This window comes from Myodes glareolus, chromosome 8 (genome assembly GCF_982192425.1).
Source record: "Myodes glareolus chromosome 8, mMyoGla1.1, whole genome shotgun sequence".
Classification (NCBI taxonomy): domain Eukaryota; kingdom Metazoa; phylum Chordata; class Mammalia; order Rodentia; family Cricetidae; genus Myodes; species Myodes glareolus.
This window is the reverse complement of record NC_142033.1, coordinates 52,283,236-52,288,811: the sequence shown is the minus strand read 5'-3', so window position 1 is coordinate 52,288,811 and position 5,576 is coordinate 52,283,236. Positions and strand designations below refer to the sequence as shown.

The 5,576-nt window shown below is 41.6% G+C and overlaps 1 pseudogene; it reads right to left on the bottom strand.

The window, feature by feature from the left end:
* Nucleotides 1-4,155: 4,155 nt before the first annotated feature.
* On the bottom strand, nt 4,156-5,300 carry LOC125387592 (cofilin-1-like; annotated as a pseudogene).
* Nucleotides 5,301-5,576: the final 276 nt, after the last annotated feature.

The window sequence follows — 5,576 nt, the reverse complement described above, 5'->3', positions numbered from 1 at the left end:
AAAGGTACTGAGCCATGTGGCTAACATAGATAAAAATAATGGGCTAACATAAGTTATAAGAGCTAATAAGTAGCCTGAGCTAATGGGCCATTAAGTTTATAATCTTATGGAGACCTCTGTGTGATTTTCTTTGGGGCTTGTTGGCTGTGGGGTACCGGGCTGGACAGATACCCCAACAAGCTGGCCCTCATGTTACACACAATACCATGGTTCCTCCTGTTGTTCCACAATACAATGACTCTCTCTGTTGTTCTACAATACCATGGCTTTCACCGTTGTCACACTATACTATGACCTAAGAGCTTCTGTGCGGACATAGACTCCAAACTGGCATTATAGCAGCTCCACTTTCCAAAATATTGGTCTGAGGTCACCTTGGGAGTTGACATTTTCTGAAAGATAGACACAAATTGATTCCACCTGGAAGTCCCAGCCATCAGGAAAGGATGAGAGCAGTGCAAGTGCATTCTGTGATTTACAACCAGGCCAAGAGGGAAAAAATGAGGCTGGGAGATATAGCTTAGCCAGGCCGCCTGTAGGTCCTGGCTTTCAGGTGAACCCAACCCAATTCAGAAGATTAGCAAAATGAATTTGGTGAAAAATTTGCATTCCCAATGACTCCCTCACTCTGGTTTGAGTTTGTTAGGCAAGATGGTGGGACTATTTGGAATAGGGAGGAGTATGTGGCAGTAGAGAGATCTAAGTAAGAGGGAAGATTTTTGAGGCATGGAGAACAGAAGTGTGAGCTAACAATATTTCCGCTGACATAGTGGCCAGAGTGTGTATCTGAGTCTGCTTGTAGCTACTATAACAGAATGCTCTGGACGGAGTAAGTTATAAGAGAAAGAACTTTATTGAGCTCATCGGTCTGCAGATTCAAGAGCATGATATCTCTATCTGTTTGACTTCTAGTAAGGACTTCATGGTGGATGATAGAAACGGACATGTGCGAAAGGGAGAAATGAGCAGAGATGCCTGGCTTTATAACATCATATTCAACTCCTGCAAGGACTAATTCATCTTCTAAGGAGCTACATTAATCCCTGCACGTGTTAGCATCCCATACAGCCTCTTTCCTCTTAGAGATAACACCTTGTTTCAATACCACGGCATTGGGAATTGAACGTTAGCATGAGTTTTAGAGACAAGCCATGTGAGGGTTTTACTTCTAGAATCACATGACGGGACCCTTTCTAATTCGCAGAGAGCAATCTAGTTAGCAGTTAGATTAGGATGTTTGCAACTTAAATTTGTCCTGTCATAATTTTTAATTAAAGCGTTGGCACCTGCTTGTGCTTCAATGCAGCAGAATGTGAAGGGACGAGAAAGTCAGCGAATACATATCCAGAGGACACTGGTGCAAAAGCTCTCTCAGAAACACACCAGCCTCCCGCTTCCACAGTTAATTTTCCCCCAGACGTCTTGAGTTTCCAGGGGTGAGTTTATTTATTTATTTATTTTTCCACGTATCAGGTCCTCCTATTTTCTGCCAGAGAAACTTACCACTTAGTATGGCATGGGATGAAGTTTTAAGCACATCATTATTTTGTACATGTAGCAAAACCTTCATGACTTTATGATCCTTCTGCAGCTGAGCATGTCTGCAAACTGTGGGTTTAGACAACAGAGACATGCTGCTGTGTCGTTTGTTTGCCATTGTCTGCCATCTGTCTCTGATGGTAGTTGTGAGCATGCTAGGCGAGGGGGGACTCTCACAAAGGACAATTTTTCAAATCATTGCTAGAATCTGTTAACATACAGAAGACAGTGCACACATGTACACACACACAGATGAAAGATAGCTGGGTGGATAGATAAACGATAGATAGATAGATAGATAGATAGATAGATAGATAGATAGATAGATAGATAGATAACAGTTGCTCCTTCAACATCTGTAATACAACTCAAATCCTGGGTCTCAGGTATATCATATTATCCTACCCTTCTTCTCCCCCAAAGTACATGCTTGCTGTTGGTGGCAACTTAAAAGTTTGCACGTAGGAAGAAGCTTTTTCCTCCCTCTTTTCCCAAAGAGCAAGTCTCTCCTGGGCTGTCATCTTCTGCAGATGCAGCCTGGTGGGAATGAATCCCTGTTAAAATGAGAAAGAGACCATCTCTTATCACGCCTGCTAGGGTCAGGGAAAGGGCACTTCCACACTCTGCCTTATGAGGTTTTCCCTCAGGGTCCCATCTGCCTCATCAAATTCTGCCTCTGCCTCGCTGATATCAGCCCCCTGGGAGTTGTTCGCAAAATCCAAAATCAATAACCAGAGCTGTCAATCACTCTAGGCTTCCTCCACTTTGAGGTGTTGCTTTCTTGACTGGGGATTTTGGGAGAGGCCTGAAGCTGTGTTTTCACAGCTACAAACTTAGTTCTCAGGGAAGTTTGTTAATTCTCACGATTAATTGCCTCATTAATGAAGGAGATTCACATAGTATATATGCTTTTAGCTAGATTATCAGATAATTTTGAAAGGGTTTAAGGTCAATAAAAATTTCAGCGTTGCCATTAGCTTAGTCAAGCAAGCATTTAACATGCTTCACTTGGGCAGTTGAGGTTCTGGGAGGTTACCTCGAATTTGAGTACAAGATATATGATGTAAGTCTACAGAGGTTGTTCTGAGAGGCTGGTGGCCATAGGCTAAGCCATGGAAAAATTAAAATGAATTGAAAGGGCAAATTCGATCATTTCCAATGCATTATGTAATGGGAAGTTAACATGTCATCCACCTTACTAAACACCTGGTTCAGGTTACTGGATGTCACCACATGCTTCATGGCTCTCTCTGTTCTTGGTACTTTTGGGCCTTTGCGCTGCTCTTTCTGTCCTCACGGATGTCTCTTTGTTCAGGGCCTCACAGGGCTCTCTCTGCCTTGATTCCAGGTGGGAGCTACCTTGCTTGGTGTCAAGAGGAATTCTTGTCATCTTGTAAGTGCTCACCAGTTTGTGATTGTGTGTGTGTGTGTGTGTGTTTGACATTGTCTTCCTATATAGCCTTACTGCCCTGAAACTCCTATCTAAACTGTAGATTAGTCTAGACTTGATGGCCAGACACTCGCCTCTGCCTCCTGAGTGCTAGGATTAAAGGTGTATGCATTTATGTCTGACCCTATGTATGTGACCATTAAAGAAATGACTTTCTAATTATAGCAAGAGCTATAATTATGATGATTATCAATAATTACCAGTGCTACCTTCCAGAAACAAACAGCATTAACATCAGTGTCCTTAATTTCAGATATTTTCCTTTGGATTCTTTAATAAAATAAGATAGAACTGTTCTGGAAATTTGAAGTATAACTAAAGAGCAAAGTTAAGTGTAAATTTTGAATATTTGTACAAAATATTACCACTTAAAACTCAAAATATCCAAGTTTACTTTTAATTTGATAACAAAGGAAAGTATAAACATTTAAATGACCTTATTACTGCAAGGTTCATGATAACCATGAAGACCCTACTCCCTACTTCAAAACACTAACTCACTAAAGGTACTATCATTTTTTTTTTATTATTTTAAATTGCCTTGAGACAGATTTTTCTCGGTGTAGCCCTGGCTGTCCTGGAACTCATCCTGTAGACCAGGCTGGTAGCTAATTGGCTTGCCTCTTCCTCCTGAATGCTGGGATTAAGGTCAGCACTGCCCAGACATTTTTTACATTGAAGGTCTCTTACTGGTCCTGTTTTCAGAAATAGCCAACATCAAAAAGAAAAAGAGGAATCCAACTGGCACTGGGATGTCATTTCCATAACATTCCATTTATACATAAAACCAAACAGACAAGCACAGAGTCACTAAAAGTTGGCAGCGTGGGATGGGGACAGATGAGGAGTAGGGGTGTCATTAAAAAATGAAAACTCCCTGAAATGATGTACCAGGGAGGGGAACTGGTCTTCTTCAATGCAAGAAGAATTGGAAGGTCAATAGTAGTTTTTTGGAAAGACCAAAACTGTAGAGGATGGGGAAAAGACTATGGTCTTGGGAGTAGAGAGAATGTTTGGCAGCTGGGGTGAAGGGATTTCCCTTCCCCTGTGGGGATCCCCAGCTCACTCCCTACCCCTGCCCCCAGTATGGCAGGAAAGGGCAACTGACAAGCCCCCAAGGGCAGATCTGGAATTGCTAAATGCTGCAGGCAGGGGATAGAGGTGGATCACAAAGTCTTGCCTTCCAGGAAGATGACTGTACTGCCTCCTAGTTTTTTTGCCAGGGCCCAGGGGTTTTGACCTCCTTGTAGCTGTTTGGTTGTAATTTATGCATAATCCCGGTCTACCTCTTCTTTTTTCTAATCTGAAAACTATTAAACAAATTTATTAAACAATACTGACTTATAAAACTTGCCAATGAGCACCCATACTTTTCCATAACTTGCACCTTCACCAGCTTTGTTTATTAATCATATCAAATTCTCCATTTGGTTTTAACCACCAAGTCATGCTCACTCCTTTTTCATAGATATTATACCTTCCTAAATAAATGTTAAATTGTAGCTTTATGAGTCCCTAAAAAATGAAAATTCAATAGAAAAAAACATTTCTGTTGCAAATCTTAGGGAATGTGGTCAACAGTTACATGATTTCCTGGTACTGCTAATGACCATCATTGGCCAGGAATGGCTTGAGGGCAGTCACGAAGTGTGGCTCTTCACACTCATTAAAGATAACAGCATCCATCATATGACCTGTATTCTCTGGTCCTAGGGAATGCATCATTAATGAGTCCCTGACAAATGGCCTTTTAGGGAACTTAAATTTAGACGCTTACTATGTGATGGGCTAGAATGACTCATCCAGTGGCCACTATGGAGCAGGTACTGAGCTAAATGCTGAAGAAACAGACAAATTCCCTCTGAATGTAGGCCAACCATAGATATTCAGACTCTGAGAACATAACATCAAGTAGGCTTCTCGACTTCTAAGTCATGCCAGCCTATTGTTGATGGCATCCTTGGAGCAGGCATAAAGCACTAGGTTCTTAAGGGCTGTATTCCCAGAGGCCCAGACAATGAACACCACGGCCCCTCTTCTCACTCTCCAAGTTCTCTAGCTTGCATTGTCAAAAGCAAAGTCACAGTCCTTGTCTGTCAGCATCTTGACCGAGGTGGTGTAGGAGTCTCCACAGTCTTTTCCATGTCTCCTACCACTATCTCCCTGCTCCCGGCCAGGATGATGTTCCTGTCCTCAGGAAGAAGAGCACTGCCTTCTGGAGTCTCTTTACTTCTGGTGTTGAGGACTTGCACATCTTCATATCATTGAACACCTTGGTGGCACCATGAGAGGCAGCCATGCCAGAGGGCATCTTTCTGGAAGGGAAAGGGAGACATGGACAGTCACAGACAAATTAAGTTGAGAGATGCAAATGCTTTATATTTATTTTTTGAGATTATAATATAATTACACCATTTCCCTTTCCTCTCTTGAAATCTTCCCATATACCACTAGATGCTCTCTTTTAATTCATGGCTTAGTCTTCTCATTAACTGTAGTTATATACATACATGTATATTCATATATACTTCTAAATACATAAATACAACCTCAGTCTTTATAATATTACTTGTACAAATAGTATTAT